We start from the raw sequence: 19,582 nt of genomic DNA, 5'->3' as shown, positions 1-19,582 counted from the left end.
GCACGGCCCGCGCCTCCCAGCCTGGCCGCTGAGGGCTAGGGAAGCTGAGGGTGGAACAGCCACACTGGCTGCCCTGCAGCGGGAACTGCCTTGGACGCTGTGATGGTGATGGTGATAGTGGCGGCGGTGGTGACTGGCCGTGCCCTTCACACATGCGGCCACACATGTGGCCGTGCCCTTCACACAAGTGACGGAGACAGTTTTGGGGTCCAGGTCTCCTTAATTCCCCAGTATGCGCTCTTTTTACCAGTAGGAAAAAACTCCAGCTACATTGGGAACATGGGGCAGGCAGGCAGTGGAGGAGGCTCTTCAGGTATGGCCTAGCCCCCTCCACGGCAGAGCTGGCCCCACCTGACCCTGAGACTCTAAGGTCCTGACACACAGAAGCCACAGCATTTCCAACTGCATCTGGGGCATGTGGGGCATCACCCCAGGACTTCTTTATTCCTTAATTTAACAACTGTTTATTGAGTATGCGTTCTATGCCAGGCACTGTTCTAGGTTGCAGGGGATACAGAAATGCAGAAAACTTAAAAATCCCAGCCCTAATATATGGGGGGCTCCGGGAAAAAAAATGTGTGTAGGGCCCACCTACCATGTGAGTCTAGGTCAAAAACTGTTAAATAAAAGATATCCTATCTTCCTACATAGACAAGGATGTCTTCGTGGCTATCTGGAAGGCCAGGTTTTAATCTGGATTCCCAGACACCTAGAGTACTGGGCAGAATGCAGCTGCACGGGCAGAGTTAGACCCCAGCCCAGGAGCGGTGGTCAGTCTACTACTCTACCTACCCCAGGCTCCATACTACACCATGAGGGTCCTTGTGCACATGTGTGTGTGTGTATGTACTCCCCAGACCACCCGTCCAAGCTCTGTCCACCGACCTACACAAATAGCTTTCCACTGACCACCCCTTGGGCCTAGGAGTACACACCTGGGCTGTGCTGGCTGCCCTCAGGACAGACCTGGGGAAGGCCTGGGACAATTTATGCAGGGAATGGTCTAGAGGGCAGGGTGGGGGGCACAGGTTCTAGCAGTCACAGCTCCTTAGCTCCATAGGAGGGGCGGGAGGGCCAGAGCAGAGCCTTCTAATGTACAGGGCGAAGGCCCTTCCTGTCCAGTCTAAGGGCGATCCTGCTGACATTCAGTGGGAGACAGACGATAAACAAGATGACTCAGTAATATGGATGATACAGTGAAAGGTGAGGCTATAGAGGAAGAAGAAGCTGGGATGGGGCATAGGAAGTAAGGGGTTGGGGTGAGGGTTCAGCTCTTGTAGTCAGGAAAGGCCTTGCTGATGTTGACTTTAAAATTATGTGCAACGTGAGAGTTGCGAGTTAAGGGTTTTTTTTAAATAAATTTATTTATGTGTTATTTATTTATTTTTGGCTGTGTTGGGTCTTCCTTGCTGCACGTGGGCTTTCTCTAGTTGTGGTGAGCGGGGGCTATTCATTGCGGTGCACAGGCTTCTTGTTGCAGCGGCTTCTCTTGTTGTGGAGGACGGGCTCTACGTGTGCGGGCTTCAGTAGTTGTGGCACGCGAGCTCTAGAGCGCAGGCTGAGTAGTTGTGACATACGGGCTTAGTTGCTCCATGGCATGTGGGATCTTCCCGGACCAGGGCTCGAACCTGTGTCCACTACATTGGCAGGCGGATTCTTAACCACTGTGCCACCAGGGAAGCCCCCCAGCAAGTTAAGTTTTATTTGGGGCAAAATGAGGACTGCAGCCCAGGAGACAGTGTTTCAGATAGCTCTGAGAAACTGCTCGAGGAGGCGAGGGGAGGAGCCAGGATATTTTGCAACAAAGGGCAGGTAGTCGGGAGCATCAGAAGATTATAGTTAATTAAAGAAAACCAGATACCTCAAGTTAAGGAATTTAGTGCTTTTCTATGTATGGGAAGATGCAAGAGTCTGGGCTCACTGAAATCATTCCTTTGATATGCACCTCAACCATCTGGGGCCAGTATCTTGTGTTTTCACTTCCTGAGTTTCCTCAGGGCTCACCAGGTCTTATTGGAGGACTGCAGTCGTTGATGACTGTGACATCCTTTGTTTATTGATATGACAGGAACTATTCCATTTCTCACTGAGAAGGGAGCATTTGAGCAAAGACTGGAGGGTACTGGGGAGCGAGGATGCAGGTATGTCTAGTAAAAATTATATGTGCAAAGGCCCTGAGGCCGGAGTGCTGCGGGGATTTCAGCCGGATTCAGCAGGGAGGCTGCGGAGCAGCGGGAGAGAGCAAAAGTGCAGTGGGAGATGAGGTCGGACAGGTATGGGGTGAGGCCCAGGTGCCCAGTCCTGGGCTGCCACCTCCACAGCCGGCCTGGAGGCTGAGTTCACAACAAGACCTGGTTACAGAAGCCCTGGGAAAAGGCCTGATTCAGCAATCTCGCCTCCATCCAGGAGCTGGAGAAACCTGATTCCTCCTCTGCTCCCTTCTCAGCCACTGAGGGGGCTGCCTGGACCTGTCCAGGCCTGCGGACAGCTGCAGAGCTGGCAGGCAAGAGTTACAAGATTCTTCTCTCTCGGGGGTCCCCGGACTGAGTGGGGAGCCTGTCAGAAAGGAGCCCCAAGTCTGCGGGCACAGAGCCCTGGTGAAGAGTGCAGCCCCTAGAGGTCACAGAGGTGGGTGTGACCCACAGCCTCCCTTCCCTCAGGACCACACCTCTCTCAAAGGGGTGAAAAGAGGCCACTGGGAGGTGACATGTGAAAAGCACTCAGTGCTTTGTCTGACTGGCAGTTAGGGTGCAATAAGTGGTAGCTGCCATCATTACTGTTCTTGTTGCTTGTTATTAGGCCTTCTCCAAGTTAAGGGTGGAGCCCAGCCCTCAGCTGCCTCAGCATTCCTGTGCCCACTGCCCAGCAAGCGGCAGGGGTGTGACAGGGCCTGGAGAGCAATCTGAGAGGGGATGGGTGGGTCAGGAATGCTTGGGCTGGGTTCCATCCATTCCTGTCCCTGCCTTCCAGTAAACCAGGGTCAGCCAATAGGGCAGGGAAGGGCAGGTCTCTTGTCACCCTGGAACCTGACAACCGAGGACTTCTGAGGAGACGGTGCTAAGTAAGTATGGGAATTACTACCTTTAGAGCTTCTGTGAATTATGCACTTAACCATGTGTAAGACAATACGCTAAAGTTTCACTCCAAATCAAAACCAGAGTTTTAAAATGTCCCACAGGGCTCTGCAGGATCTGACGCCGTTGCCCCTGGGACCTCACCTCCCACTGCTCTTACCTCAGTCCCACCGTGGTTCTGGCCACGTCAGCCTCCTGCTCTTCTGGGAATCATGCAGGCTGCTTCCCACCTCGAGGCCTTTGCATTCGCTGTGCCCTCTGGCTGGCCTGCTGTTCCCCTGGGGACCTCATGGCTCCTCACCTCCTTCAGGCATCACCCAAATGTCCACTTGTCAGAGATTCTGTCCCACTTCAGAACTGCAACACTGCCCCCACCCACCATGCCTTATTTTTCCATAGCATTTATTACTTCTCACCATACTATACTGTATATTTTATCTATTTGTCCCCTGCCCCCCATTTAAATATAAGCTCCACGAGGGCAGGGGTTTTTGTTTCTTTCCTTCACTGCTACATCCCTATCCCATGGAATAGTGCCTGGAACATAGTAGGCATTCAATAAATGTTTGTTTAATAAACATGCTTTACGACCCTCAAGGCAGGTTTTATAAATTCCCTCTTTTTTTGGGGGGGAGGGGCTGTGCCATGTGACCTGTGGGATCTGAGCTCCCCGACCAGGGATCGAATCTGTGCCCCCTACAGTGGAAGCGTGGAGGCTTAACCACTGGACCACCGGGGAATTCCCCTATAATTTACCTTTTGGAGATGAGGAAAGTCAGGCCCAGGGAGGCAGGGTAAGTCACCCATGGCCATGCCCAGACGGTTAGCAGCAGAGCTGAGAGAATCCAGGAATGCCACTTGTGACATCTCATCTAACCCTGCATCAGTCCTGGAGTGGTCATGCTCATGCCATCTTACAGAGAAGCAAACGGAGGCTAGAGAGGGGCAGAGATGGGAGATGAAGCTGGTTCTGTCTGTTCTGATCAAGTCATTGCTTCCTAGAGTGTGGGCTTCGGGCCTGTGGTGGGATGTGGAATGGTGTGAGGTGATGGGTGAGCAAGGTATTAAAGTCTTACGTGATCCTGAATCACATAGACAGAGTTGTTCCATTTTCACTTTTCTTTCAATCCTGCTTGCGTCAAGGGAAGAGTCCCCCTTTTCTTGTGCTTAGCAGATCTTTAATGACTTTAACCCTTACAGTTCTCTCTCTTAACCAGAGAAGGAGAGCCTAGAAATTAATGACACTCTTCTGTCATCATTGTATTTATTTTTACTTTAGTTACGGCAAGTGATGCTGGTTTTTCATTTACAATACTGTTAGTTTTTCACTTAAAATAAATTTCTTTATGTTTTAGATAGTGAGTCCATTTAAAGAAACAATGTTAAGTAAAGGTTAGTGAAGGTGGGACTCAGGTATGCCAATAACAATGAAGGTGGTACTTCAAAGACTGAAGCTCTACTTTTTATCTTATATGTTCTTTCAAAGAGTATCACTTTCTTTGGTGGGGAGGACGTGGGGGACAATTTACAATCCAGAAAATAAAAGAAGAATTAAGTGCTAATCTGAGTCTTAAAAGTTGCCTTCAGGGAAGAGTGGGAGGGAACTTTAGGGGCTAGAGAAATCTGGGAAGACTTCCTGAAGGAGGAAGCCCTTTGAGTTGTCCTTAAAAGATGTATAGAAGTTGGATAAGGGGCTAAAAGAAGGGAGAGTACCATGCTTTCCCTTGCCATTGACCTGTTGTACAGATGAGAAAACTGAGGCCCAGAAGGTAGCTATAGCAAGTGGATAGAAGAGCCCAGTCTGGCTCCAGTCTCAGGATCTTGTTCCAGGGGGAAGCCAATGAAGTAGAAAATAAACTAAGTCAAGCTGGGAGGGATGGGACCCAGGGTGGCAGGGTGGGGGGATTGGGATGACAAGAGAAGAAGCTCTGGGCTTGAGTCAGTGAGGAGCCACAGTGAGCTTTGGAAAAGGGAGAAGCTGCCAAGAATGGTCTATAGCTCAGCAGAGTGCATAAGAGTGTGGGCTCTGAAGCCCCACTGCCTGGGTTCAAGTCATTCTCTGCCATTTGTGACACAAGCCCTCAGTTCCTCTACCCATAAGATGGGCATAATAATGGGAGTACATGCCTCACAGAGTTGCTGCAACGATCAAATAAGTTAATGCATGTAACACACTTAGAGCAGCACTTAGCACATAGAAATACTCAATAAATATTAACCTTGCAGGTAATATTACTACTGTTATTATTGTTGTTATTAACTATAAGGTGGGCTAAAAAAAGGAGAGGTTGGAGTCAAGGGGGCTGATCCAAAGGCTGCCACCTCTGTGCCTCAGTTTCCCCATCTGAATCAGCTGCTTGCTGGGGGTTCTCCTCACCAGCTCCTTGGTGTGGGAGCCCACAAAGTGCTGGAAAGAACCACTGCTGGAACTTGGTGCCCACCTCATCATTCAGCAAATATTTATTGAGCCCCTACTGAGTGCCAGGCCCTGGGGATACATGGAAAAACAAGACAGCGCCAAGCCTCCCTTATAAAGCTCCAGACTGAGGGAGGAAAGCAGGAAGAACCAGGCAATTACAGAGCAGGTGATCCTAGTCTGACCTGATGCGGAGTCGGGGAGGGCTTCCCAGAAGAGGTGACATCCAAGCTGAGACCTGAGGGCTGCATAGGAGTTTGCCGTGGGCTGGAGAAGGAGATCAGGAGGAGCAGTGTGTGCTCAGCAGGGGAGAGGCATGACCAATCGGTGCTCTAGAATGATAATTCACGAGTGTGTTCTTTATAGACACTTGCATACATGCAAAATTCCAGATGGACAAGGCCATTCACCGTTGTTGCGTTGACTGTGAGAGCAAAAGGTTGGTAATAACCCTTAGTCCATCAGTGGGTGGCTGCTTAAATAAACTCTGCCACATTCACAGCATGGAATATTCCACAACTGAAAACCAACAAGAAAGCTCTTTTTGCACAGATGTGGAAAAATCCTTAAGGTATCTTGTCAAGTGAAAAAACAAGTTGGAGAACAATGCGGAACATGTGCTACTTCTTGTGTAAAAGAAGAGGAGGAAAATGAGACTATATGAATTTTTTACTTAAATGTGCGGAGAGAAACTCGAACAGCCTTGTCCAATAGAATTTTCTCTGATGGTGGAAATGTTCTGTATTTCTGCTGACCAACATGGTAGCCACTGGCCACACATGGCACTTGAAATACAGCTTGAGTGACCAAGGAACAGAATTTTTAATTTAACTTAATGATTAGATTTAAATCTAATAGCCACATGTGGCTTGTAGCCACCGTATTGGACCGCATGGCTCTAGAAGAATACAAAAGAAACTGCGTTAACCGCGGGGAGAGGCCTGGGAATTCATTAGGCGGATGGCTAACAGGAATGAGAGGGACACTTTTACTTTATACCTTTTCTGTGTCCTGTAATTTTTGAACTAGGTGAATGCCTTACCCATCTCAAAAGTTAGACTTGAAAAATGAAAAGAAGGAATGAGGGAGGGAGGCAGAGCCCTCGGGCTGCTGTGTGGAGAACGGATTAGAGAGGGAGAAGGAGTAAAAGGGGAGACCAGATGTATCAGCCAGGATGCTGGCAAGAAACAGGCAAACTCAAAAGATTAACTGAGCAGAGTTAATGGAGGTACTATTTACAGAGTGGTGGGCAGGGTTGCAAGGTGTCTTCATCTAAGCACTAGATTAGGTTGATAATGGGTTGACTGGGTTGATAATGGTGCCATTTTCTGAAATGAAGACAGGAAGAGGAGCAGGTTGGAGAAGGGCAATGATGCGTTTGGTTCTGAACTTGCCTGTATTTTTGAGCACTTTGAGGTGCCTATTGGACATGTAAGTGGAGATGTTCAGGTGTAGTAGGGTTCTACAGGTGTGGGGTTCTGGAGAGGGTTCCAGGCTGCACACAGGCCAGGTGACCCTGGGAGGGAGGGGCATTGGTGCCAGCTTCACAGTGTCTGTTCTCCTTCCTACTAGAGATGGGAGAGGGAAGTTGCCGTCAGCTAGAGAGGAAGGAAGAGGAGAAGTGGTGGCACCATATCACGAAGGGAACCCACATCATTTACTTCACATTCCTCATTTCCTCCCTTGGGGTGGTTTACTGGATAGAAGTAAAAGCTGAGGGGTGAGGCCTGAGCACAGGGCATGAAGGAGAGAGCTTCAGGGCCCCTGTGTGTGTCATTTCATGAGCTGCCAGGCACTTGTGGGCGGCGGGGAGTTAAGAGGAACAAGTCAGCCTGTCTACCCCTGGAAGGCCCAGCGGTGAGAAGGCTGGGGATGGAGGAAGTGGGGTGCCACTGGACCAACCAGTCCTGAAGCTCTGAGGGCACCCCATCCTGGATGACCCCATGAGAGAGGTTTTAAACAAGAGCAGCCTAACTGCTGTGAATAACATGGGGCCAATGAGAACTCCAAAAGGAAATGATAGTAAGTAAAGCTACCATCATCATCAGCCCCTCATCTTAAGAACTTTCTTGGGAATTCCCTGGTTGTCCAGTGGTTAGGACTTGGCGCTTTCACTGCCGTGGGCCCAGGTTCAATCCCTGGTCGGGGAACTAAGATCCCGCAAGCCATGCAGTGCAGCAAAAACAACAACAACAACAAAAAAAAAAAAACACACAGAAATAACTTTCTTAAGAAAACTCTTAAAAGCCAGGTAGTCTGCAGAGTACTTTCTTTTATCCCACTCCAGTCAGGTGGCCAGGGCAGTGGGATCCTTTTAATATACAGATCTAATAACATTCATTGTGCCATATGACAAGGACATTATGACCCCCATTTGACAAGTAAGGAAATCAGGGCTAAGAAAGGTGGGAAACTTGGCTGGGCCTCTGATTCCAAGGTTTATACACACTCCACCTCCAGGCCTAGCGCATTAGCCTCCCTTCTGTGCCATCATCCTCCTCCCTCCGCCCCTGGCCCCGCTGCTCCGCTTGGCCACATTCCCTCTCCTCCTGAGATCTCCCCACCCTTCTGTCCCTCCTCTCCCTCCTTCTCTATGTCTCTATGGAAATGAAGTCAAGGTTGGTTTTGGTGGATTACACTTTACCATCCTTGAGAAATAATTTTAAATGATGATCTCATGTATTGTTTCCATGAAGGAAAAAAACAGTAAAATCAAGTCATTTCACTTTAATATGTCACTCTATTTTCCCTAATAATTCGGTTGACCCTTAATAAAGGGGGGAAAGTTTCCCTCATCTTAATCAACAAGCGTATCGGGTTGCTTTTGCTCCTGCTGGCTGGCGTCAGGAGCAGTTTTATTTTTCCAGGGATATTAGACATCTCGACTCATGAGCCACCAGGGAATAAGTTCAGGGTTTGGATTTCAAGTGTTTCAGAGGGCTGCTTACAAACGTTCCACCCGTGCCTGCCCTCCGTGCCCACCGGATCTGTCGCTTAGACAGTTACAGTGGCCCTCGAGCTGTGCTGCCTTCCAAGACTCCTCCCCCGTCTGTGCCAGAGTAACCCTTAAGATCTCATCATGTCACTTCTCTGCTTAAACACTTCTGTTCCGTTCCCATGACCTACTAGGTGAAGTCCAAGTAGCATGTCATGTGACGCCTTCCAGGCCCTGGTCTCAGCTGACATTTACAGCCTATTTCCTGCCCACCCCTCACCTCTCCCTTGATCCAGGTCCCACAATCCACGCTGTATCTTTTTTAGGACACAGGCTCTCCTGTTGCCTCACCTTCGCTTGTGCTTCTTCCCCCTATGGGGGGTGCCTTACTTCTTCCCCATCCCTCCCCAAATCTGATCAGTTCTTACAAGCATTTCCTCTGCAAAGCCTGTCACAATCCTGGAGCCTCAGAATTAGTTGCTCCCTTGACATTGTGTTCCTTCCTCTAGTAGATTTCATCGGAGTCTAGCTCTTAGGCTAGACTTCATGTTCCTCTCCCCAGTTAGATCGTAAGCTTACTGAGGGCCTCTGCCTAATTATCTCCAGCCCACACTCACCCCTGGCACTGAGCACAGTACCTGGGACCCAGGCTGGTGCTGAGAAGTTGCTGAATTGAAATCCAAGACTGAAAACCTTCTCTGAATCCCATCTTCACCTTTCCAGTAAAGGGAGTTCCTGGCTGGCCGCTTTGCCTCTCCTTTAGCCTACAAGTGACTTGGTTCCTGCCCTGATGCCACTTCTTCCAGGAAGCCTTCCAAATTTGGCATCCCTCCTATGAGTTTCCTTAGCAGCTGCCTTAATGTACTCATCGCCCTGAATTGTAAATGCTTCCATGTCCCCCACCAGTCTGAGGATGCCTTGAGGGCAGGGGCTGTGAATCTAGCCCAGTTCATGATTATAGAGCACTTTCAACGCGCCAAGTGTGTTTTGAGCACTTTATGTATGCTAACTCATTTATGTGCCCAAAAAACAGGAGCTAAGTAGCATTAGCCCCATTAAAAAAATTTTTTTTATTTTTTAATATATTTATTTTTGGCTGCGTTGGGTCTTCGTTGCTGCGCACGGGCTTTTTCTCTAGTTGCGGCAAACGGGGGCTACTCTTTGTTGTGGTGCGCGGGCTTCTCATTGTGGTGGCTTCTCTTGTGGAGCACGGGCTCTAGGCGCGCGGGCTTCAGTTGTTGTGGCACGTGGGCTCAGTAGTTGTGGCACGCAGGCTCTAGAACACAGGCTCAGTAGTTGTGGCACACGGACTTAGTTGCTCCGTGGCATGTGGGATCTTCCCGGACCAGGGATTGAACACATGTCCCTTGCATTGGCAGGTGGATTCTTAACCACTGTACCACCAGGGAAAGTCCCTCATTAGCCCCATTTTATGGAAGGGCAAACTAAGTCACGCAGCTAGGAAGCAGAGTAACAAGGGTTTTAATCCAGGCCATCTGGCTCTACTGCCAACTCTTCCCCATTGCACACTATTACTTGTATAATTTAGTGAACAGAAGTGGGGTCCGATGCTAAGAAGCCCGGCACACCCTGAACTCCTGCTCATCTTCCCTCAGGAGACATAGTTCCACGCGTCTGCAGGGAGTTGCCCAAATGCAAGACCAAGATCTGTGCTAATAACGAGTTCTTGGTGAATAGCATTTTGATAAAGACTTGTTGTTCTCCTCTGCCCGAGGAGCCACCCCATTTCCTGCTATCCCACAGGGAGGTCCTGGGAATGGTTAACAGTGCTTTGCTGCTGAATAACCTCTGGGGTAGCTTTAGTAACAAAAGACCTCACAGCACCAGGCCAGCTGCCAGACTTCTCAAAGACAGTCCCCTCTCTCCTTGCTGGTGGGCACAATATATGGCTCAAAACCCTGAAATATGCACATAATCTTTGACTCAGTAACTCTACTTGGAGAAATTTATCCTAAAGACCTCTCCATACAATTCATCAAAGGCGTGTATATAAAGGAGTTCCTCATAACATTGTTTATGAGAAAAAACACTGGGGGAAAAAAACCCAGGTCCATCAAAAAGGGAATTAGTTTAATAAAATATAGGCATCTAGGGCTCCCCTGGTGGCACAGTGGTTAAGAATCCGCCTGCCAATGCAGGGCACACGGGTTTGAGCCCTGGCCCGGGAAGATACCACATGCAACTAAGCCCATGTGCCACAACTACTGAGCCTGTGCTCTAGAGCCCACAAGCCACAACTACTGAAGCCCGTGCGCCTAGAGCCCGTGCTCCGCAAGAAGGGAAGCCACTGCAATGGGAAGCCTGCGCATCCCAGTGAAGAGTAGCCCCCACTCACCGCAACTAGAGAAAGCCCATGCGCAGCAACAAAGACCCAACACAGTCAAAAATAAATAAATAAATAAAATAAATTTAAAAAAATAAAATATGGGCTTCTAAATAGTGGAAAATTATACAGCCATTAAAATGCTATTGGGAATCTATTGATGTGGTAGGTTGTCCGTGAACTGCTGTTGAGTGAAAACACAGGTTACTCGATAGAATAGGTAAAGTAGTTTCTTCCTGAAAGAAACACAGAGAGTGGTAACAGTAGTTGCCTTTAGGGAGGGGAACAGAGTGCCTGGGGGACCAGAGAGGAAGACCTGCTTTTTAATTTTTAATGCACCTCATGTGCTCAGAATTAGATGAATCATAATCCATTGATTAATGATACACTTGTATCATTGGTCTGTGCCTACCCAGTTTTCAATCTGATTCACTGATTAGTTTTTTTTAACTCTCCACCCAACCCAAGGGATAGAACAACAGTACCCATGGGATCCTTTTCTATCCCAAACCCCTACATCCCCAAAAGGTAACCAGTCTTCTGATGTCTGTGATTTTCCTTCCCTTGCTCCTTTTGTATAGTTGATACATATATACTTACAGTTCAAATAATATATTGTGTACCTGTAGTTGTTTCTAATCTTTATAAAAAGAGTATCACGCTGTATGGTACCTTTTGGAAGTAGTTTTTCCATTCAGCATCATATTATGAAGATTCATTCATGCTGCTGTGCATAGCTGCAGTCCATTCATTTTTTCATTGCTATGTATCCATCCGTTGTATGAATATATTGCATTTTAAAAATCCATTATCCTGTCAATGGACATCTGGATTTTTTCCAGATTTTTGCTATCTTGAAGGATGCATCTATGAATATTCTTGTATGGGGATCCTGCTGCTCATGTTTCTGCCGTTTCCTCTGGGTAAGGGCTGAGGAATGGACTCTCTGTGGCCTGGGGTTTTTGAGTGCTCAGTGTTACTGGGCTCCTACGTGTTTACACTCTCACCAACACATCAAAGGAATGCGGTTAATGCACGTTCTCTGCCATCCTACGTTAAGTTAGACTTTTTAACTTCAGCAACCGAGTGAAGGGGAGGCTTATTTCTCAATACTTATCCTTTCATTCCTTTCAAACTTTGTACCAGGTGCCTGTATTATGTTCTCAGATAAATAAATAAAATTCAGTTATATGTTTGTCTGAAGAGACAGAGGTTGGACATAGCTCAAAATGTCAGCTATGATGAACTCTAGGGTAACAGGTGATCTTTATTTTAATTTTTCTTCTTTTTGCTTATCTCTGCATTAATTTTTTCTACTGTGGCTATTTACTACTTGTATAATTTTTTTAAATTTTTTTTATTTTTGGCTGTGTTGGGTCTCCGTTTCTGTGCGAGGGCTTTCTCTAGTTGCGGCAAGCGGGGGCCACTCTTCATCGCGGTGTGTGGGCCTCTCCCTGTCGCGGCCTCTCGTTGCAGAGCACAGGCTCCAGACGCGCAGGCTCAGTAATTGTGGCTCATGGGCCCAGTTGCTCCGCGGCATGTGGGATCTTCCCAGACCAGGGCTCGAACCCGTGTCTCCTGCATTGGTAGGCAGATTCTCAACCACTGGGCTACCAGGGAAGCCCATTGTATAATTTTTTTAAAGAAAGAGGGAAGATACATGGTGCTCAACATCAGTCATTAAGTAAGTACAAATGAAAACCACAATAAGATATCACTACACAACTGTCACAGTGGCTAAAATTTAAAAACTTGCCCACACCGCCTGCTGGAGCAGATGTGGAGCACCTAGAGCTCTTGTACACTGACGGTGTGACAGCGTGGCATAGTCACTTTGGAAAAACAGTTTGGCAATTTCTTAGAAAGTTAAACATATGCTAACCATGTGATTCAGCAATTCTTTTCATAGGTATTTACCCAAGAAAAATGAAGACATATGTCCACATAAAGACACATGAATGTTCCTAGCAGTTTTATTTATAATAACCCGAAACTGGAAACAGCCCAAATGCCCATTAACTGGTAAATGGATAAACAATTTGTGGTATCCATACAATGGAATACTGCTAAGCAAAAATGTATATACAAAACAACATATTCAGTAGATGAATCTCAAAAGTATTTCTGGAAAAAGCAAAACTATAGGGACAGAAAAGATCTCAGTGGTTGCCAGGTACTAGGGGTGGGTGGAGATTTTGTCCTCAAAGAGAGCAGGAGGGACTTCCCTGGTGGCTCAGTGGTTGAGAATTCACCTGCCAATGCAGGGGACACGGGTTTGAGACCCGGTCCGGGAAGATCCCACATGCCGCGGAGCAACTAAGCCCGTGTGCCACAACTACTGAGCCTGTGCTCTAGAGCCTGAGAGCCACAATTACTGAAGCCTGCACGCCACAACTGCTGAAGCCCGTGCACCTAGAGCCCGTGCTCCACAGCAAGAGAAGCCACAGCAATGAGAAGCCCGCACACCTCAACCAAGAGTAGCCCCCGCTCACCACAACTAGAGAAAGCCCGCGTGCAGCAACAAAGACCAATGCAGCCAAAAATAAAATAAATAAATTTATAAAAAAAAAAAAAGAGTGCAGGAGAATTTTTTGGCATGATGGAAACTGTCCTATATCTTGAGTATAGGGGTCGATAACTGTTTGTGTCTATTAAAATTCACGGAACTGCACACCAAAAGGGGTGAATTTTACTATATGTAAAGCATACCTCAGTGTTTAAAAATGGGGGAAAAAGGTTCAAACAAAGAAAAAGAAAGAGGGCTTGAGATCAGTGAATTCTGGGCCGTGACATGAGGAAAGGGGGTTTCCCTTGAATTCCCTGAATCAGCAAGTTATAGAACCTTCTTAAAATCTGAGGCCTGATGCCTGAAGCTCTGTCTCTGACTTGCTGGTGACCTTGGACAAGTACCTTTCCCTCCTGGAAACTCAGTTTCTTTCCCCGGAGAGGTAGAGGAATGCTCTGATAATCTCCAAAAAATACACAAACATCTATTGAGCTCTGACTCCCTGCCAGACTACCCACAAAGTGTTATATATGTTCTTTCAAATAACAATAATGTTTTTTAAAAGTTCTTCATGGAGCATTTAGAAGTATTTAGTGCTTTGCAGGTATCAGTTCATTTATCAGTTCATTCCTCACACCACTCCTAAGAGGAAAGAATCATTGTTACCTCCATTGCATTAAGGAAGAAACCTAGGCACCCAGAGGTTATATAACTTACCAAGATCAGCACAGGCCAGTATCCGTAGGACTTGAACCCAGTCCTCTCCCGCCAGGGCCCAAGCTCTTAACCGTCACACAAAATCAAATAATGCTTCTTAGGCAAGGTTTATAACATCATCAGTGTCTGGGTCAGAAAGGACCTTGCCTTTTATCTAGTTCAGTGCCTTTTTGTTTGTTTGTTTGTTTGTTTGTTTGTGATACGCGGGCCTCTCACTGCTGTGGCCTCTCCGGTTGCGGAGCACAGTCTCCGTATGCGCAGGCCTAGCGGCCATGGCTCATGGGCCCAGCCGCTCCGCGGCATGTGGGATCTTCCTGGACCGGGGCACGAACCCGTGTCCCCTGCATCGGCAGGCGGACTCTCAACCACTGCGCCACCAGGGAAGCCCCTAGTTCAGTGTTTTAACTGCAGGTCTCCAGAAGTTAGTGAGGCTTCAAATCTATTCACTGGGTAAGGGTTGCATTTTTAAAAAATGAAAAAGAGTGAAATAGAGTAGAACACAAGGAAACAATATATCACAGTACATTGCGCATAGGAAAGTAGGGGTTGTCTTGTGAAAATTCAATTTCAGTGTGTGTGTGTCCTAGCATGATGTAAATGGGGGCCTGATTGGAAAAGCCTGAGTAACGTTGACTGATCTGATTTATTTTACAGAGGCTGAGACTGAGCCTCAGAGAGGGGAAGCCAACTGCCTAAGGTCACACAGCCAGCCTAGAGTCCAGTACTGCTGGCTCCCATGGCACTAGCCATTCAATCATTCATTCATTCATTCATTCAGTAGATATTTACCTTGGCCTGCTCTGTTCCAGGCCCCATGCTAAGCACCAGGAATATAGTGACAAACAAGACGGACCAGGCCCTGTCCTCCAGGGGCCTGTCTCCTCAGAGGAATAAAAAGCAGCTGATATGGCACATAATAGCCACGCCTTATATATATTGCTTATTCTGTGCCAGACACTGGTCTGAACATGTACTAGCTCACTTGATTCCTAGACAACCCTACATGGGAGGTTCTACTATTAACATCATTAAACCCATTTAATAGGTGGGGAAACTGAGGCACAGGGTCAGTAACTTGCATATAGCTGGTAAGTGGCCGAGCTGAGATTTGAGCCCAAACAAACAGCCTGCCTCCAGAGTCTGTAATCTTTTTGGTTTTGTTTTTTTTTTCAGCGTCTGTATTCTTAAGCACTACCCAATTCTGCCTTTAGGGTGGTTTTGCAGTGTAAACCACAGCCCAGCAACAAGTCTCACCAGGGATGGGATGGGGGAAAGAGAGGCTCACAGTGGGGAGAATTTGTTGCACACTTGGCCCCAGTATCTATCCATAGCCAGGATATTTTGGGCTCTTGGCTTTTTAAATTTTATTTTTATTCTTTTTAAAAATTTTAGGTCACACCATGACTAAGTTCTGTCTACTAAGAGGAACATCTGCAGGGAACCCAGCCTCCAACCCCAGCCCCAGGAGGCACAGACCAAAACTTGGCATTAAGAAGAAGGGAAGTGGCTTTGGGGGCTCTGAGCTGCACTGGAGCTCGCTGGCTGGCTCTTGAAAGGTGGAGCTCTGCAGAGGAGCAGGGTTCCTGCCCCAAGGAGCAGGCTCCAGACAGACCATGCCTGCCACCATTTTGAGCTCCTTGGTCAGAGAAGACCACCCTCCCCTAGGTGAGTAGCCTCCTCCTGATGCTGAGGGATCATGATGTAGCTTGAATGTTAGTTTTTATGTGCCCAATATCTCTTTGCTCTTCTCTAGGTGACAGCACCATCGTTTTTCTTTAGGGGACCACACCTCCCCTACTCTTAGTCCTTGTGGTCCCAGAAGGCTAACTCCTCTTGCATCACTCCAGGGCTGGACACATGACCTAGTCTTGGCCAATCAGAGCCACCTAGCCATCTCTCTGGCCACAGGATTGGTTCATGTCTGCACATGAGCCAAGTCAAGGCATAAAGGTGAAACCTGAGGCTTTTGCTGTACCTATTGGAAAAGTATGGTACTTTGTGGCTGGAATTGCTAAAGTGGTAGATTGGCAGCCTGTCTCTGCCTTGATAAGAGAATCCAAGAAGAAAATCAACATAGATGAAAGCAAAGACAGAGCAAGACAGATCTGTGATGACGTAATTTGACCACCTGGAGCCATCCATGCCTGAAGTCCATCCATCATGGACTTTTTAGTATGTGAGCTCCCAAATTCCTTTTTTCTGCTCAGGCACTTATGTTTCTGGCATTTATAACCCAAAGTGATCAATACAAATGCCAAGACACAGCATGGTAGAGGGGAAAGATCACTGGACAAGGAGTCTCAAGGTTTAGGTTTGAGTCAAAATTTCACTATTTATGACATATTGAAACCTCCCTGTATTTTAGTCCTTTCAACTGTGAAATGGGAATGGTATCACTGTAATACAGTGCTGTGGTGGGAAATCAAATGAGCATGGATGGGAAAGTGCTCTGTAAACTGTAAAGTGCTTTATGAACTCTGAAGCTCCATACACAAAGGGGCAGCCTCTGATGCACGTGGTATTCAATAGAGAAGGGGATCCAGAAGTGAGCAGTTGCATTTATGCCATGTCCAGCCTGCGGCATGACATCTGATAGGTGTTTTAACTTCCCTGAGCCTTGGTTCTTGTCTTTGGAAAAATGGATTCCTTGGTGTCACTTGGGGGATTAGCAGACTGGATCAGGTGACTCCCCTGATTTTTTTTTTTTTTTTTTTTTTTTGCGGTACGCGGGCCTCTCACTGTTGTGGCATCTCCCGTTGCGGAGTGCAGGCTCCGGACGCGCAGTCTCAGTGGCCATGGCTCACGGGCCTAGCCGCTCCGTGGCATGTGGGATCTTCCCGGACTGGGGCACGAACCCGTGTCCCCTGCATCGGCAGGCAGACTCTCAACTACTGCGCCACCAGGGGAGCCCCCCCGATCTTAATTAAAACCCTGCGGTGGCTCCCGATTGCTCTGGAGACACAGTCCAAGCCACTGAGCATGATTAACACAGCCCCCTCCCCCAACCCTACAGCACACACTCTCCTTACCTGCCTGTTGGGTCTAATCTCCCGCCTCTTTCTCCTCCAGCTAGACTGAACCGCCTGAAAATACTGAGCCCTCCTCCCACTGGGAAAATACTTTTGCCCAGGTTCTGCCAGGAACACTCTGGCTAACTCAACTTAGATGTCACTTCCCCACAAAGCCTTCCCTGAGTCCCTTGTGCCTTCCCATCATGGGCCTTGTTAATCTTGAATCATTATCACCAGGGCTGTCCTCCAGCCCTGGTCACTGATATGGCTCTTCTGTTGGCTAAAATACAGTACTGAAGTTTTTCCATATCAGTCGGTAATCAGCTGCTTCCCTGAGTCCCTCAAGTGCCCCCCAAACCTCCAGCCCCTCCCACACGCCCACACCTCGCCACCACCCAACAACCAAAAGGATAAAGCCTGGCACAGCAGGAGGCCTGGGGACCCTACCCTGGTGTTAATGGCTGGTGTTCATTTTGATTGGCCTGGTGCCCATGCTTTACCTATTGTTAAATATTAGTATCATCCTTGCTTATTGCCCTGGATTATAAATACCTGGTTCCCTTGTCTGTTTATTGCACCAGACTGAAAGCCCTGTGAGGGCAGGGAGGCACCTCCCTCACCAGCAAAACACTAGGCACAGCTGGGGGCCCAGTGATTGTTTATCAAATGAATGAATGGATGGATGAATGAGTGAATGAATGCTGCCTGAAAAGTTGGAGAGTCTCTCTAGAAAATTATGGGCAGCCCCATCCTGAGTCTGGACTCTGGAGTTTTCTCCTAGGCCTGCAGTGGAAACCTTGCTCTTTGCCCAGGTTTTGTTGCTCTGCTGGTCTCCACCCCTGCAGGAAGCTCTCTCTCTCCGACTGCCACAGTCTGGCTCGAGACTGGTCAGCTTCACGTTCCCTTCCTGTAAAACTTGGACTCTCGCTGATAACTGCTGGGACTAGAAAGACCAAGGTGCACCTCTTTCATGAACCCACAAGTAGGTGAGCACACACGTGTACACACACACACACACACACACACACACACACACAGTGCTCACTGACTCAATCTCAAGACGTTCAAAGTCATAGTTTTTAGAGGCAGAAGAAAAATAAAGGATCCTTACAGGCCAGCTGAGTCATTTTACAGACAAGAGACTGAGACTTAGGGAAGGAAAGAGATTTTGCTTCAAGTGACAAGGTCAGTTCCCTACACTGTGTTCTAGCTACCCCCTGGAATTTGGTACATAAATAAATAAGTTGTTTGTCACTAAATTTCTTTGACTTGGGGCCAGGCTGAATTTGGCACAGAGTGATTTCATTGGCTGCTGACCCTGGAGAGGGTTGGTCTTGTCCAACCTGGACGCAAGACTAGAAAGAGCTTTCTCTCTCCATCCCACCATGTGGACAGGTCCTTGGTTCTGAGAGGAGGGATGAGGCCTTCTCTGCTCGAAGTTGGGAGGCAGGAAGCACAGGTCTGTGGAACCTTATCTTGAGGTTCTGTATTCTGTAGCTATTCTGTAGCACCTTATCTTGAGACACCAGGTACAAAAGTATCTGTGCCAAGAGAGGGCACCCAGCCAGCCATGGAGCCCCATGGCAGCGGGCTCCCTCTCTTTCAGTGAGTCTAGGAGAGAGTGAGAGTTAGGTTGGAGGAATCCTGCTGCCCATGCACTCAGGGACTCAGGGATTCCTCTCAGTGAAAACCCCAGCGCCTGAGCATCGTGGAATGTGGAAATAATAATAGTTAATGTTTATTTAGGACTTCTAGTCTGCCACATTTACTTAGGTTATTTCACGTAATTTCCACAGCCACCCAACAAGGTAGGTGCTATTATTATCCCCATTTATACAGATGAGGAAATTGAGGTCCAAAGATGCTTTAAAGTGACTCATTCAAAGGCTTAGAACTAGCAGGTAGAAGAGAGGATTCAGACCCAGGCAGCGAGGCACTAACATCTGTGCTGGGAACCATTTTGCCATACTGGTCTTGGAGCCGGAACACCGGCCTCAAGCCTGCCCCTGCCATGACCTGGCTGTTCATCTTTCTGAGCATCAGTCACCTTCTCTGCAAAGCGGGGAGAATACCTTTTGCTCTGTGGGCAAGTTGGAGGACCAAATGATTCGACCCAGGACCCAGCCCTCTGGTTCCAACTCTCATCATTACCCCCAACCTACCCCTCATGTACTGGAAGCTCCAGCCTGGCTGAAAAACCAGTAGTTCAGGCTATGTTCTTGCCATCTTCTCTTGGCTACCCCGGGGTCTGGAATTTCAGTTCAACTCGACAGACCATTTCTTGCTAAATTAAGCAAGGTTTGCCTCTCATTTCAAATGGCACCTGGAAATAAAAGACTGCCCTGATCTCAGCAGTATAGCATGGAGATGAAGAGGCTTTGAACCCATCAAATTCCAGCTCTGTCACTTAATATGTCACCTTGGGCAAAATCTCTTTACCTCTCGAGCCTCTGCTTCTAGATCTGTAAAATGGATGTAGTGAGAGCACCCAAAGTGCTGTACGAAGACCGATACTGCTTAGAGTATCGTGAGCTCCAATAAATGGTAGCTATCACTTTTATCACACACTGTATTGTAAT

The 19,582-nt window shown here is 47.8% G+C and overlaps 1 protein-coding gene across 2 annotated transcripts in view; it reads left to right on the top strand.

The window, feature by feature from the left end:
* Positions 1–19,582, top strand: part of LOC112392355 (cadherin-1) — a 105,540-nt gene that overhangs the window by 3,383 nt on the left and 82,575 nt on the right. For both annotated transcript variants that reach the window (XM_024734093.1, XM_024734085.1), the window contains exon 3: positions 15,385–15,657. The gene's annotated coding sequence lies outside the window, so the exon portion shown is untranslated. The remainder of the gene's footprint in view (positions 1–15,384; positions 15,658–19,582) is intronic.

This window comes from Neophocaena asiaeorientalis, unplaced genomic scaffold, assembly GCF_003031525.2.
Source record: "Neophocaena asiaeorientalis asiaeorientalis breed wild unplaced genomic scaffold, Neophocaena_asiaeorientalis_V1.1 scaffold90, whole genome shotgun sequence".
Classification (NCBI taxonomy): Eukaryota; Metazoa; Chordata; class Mammalia; order Artiodactyla; family Phocoenidae; genus Neophocaena; species Neophocaena asiaeorientalis.
This window is presented reverse-complemented; position numbering and strand designations above follow the sequence as displayed.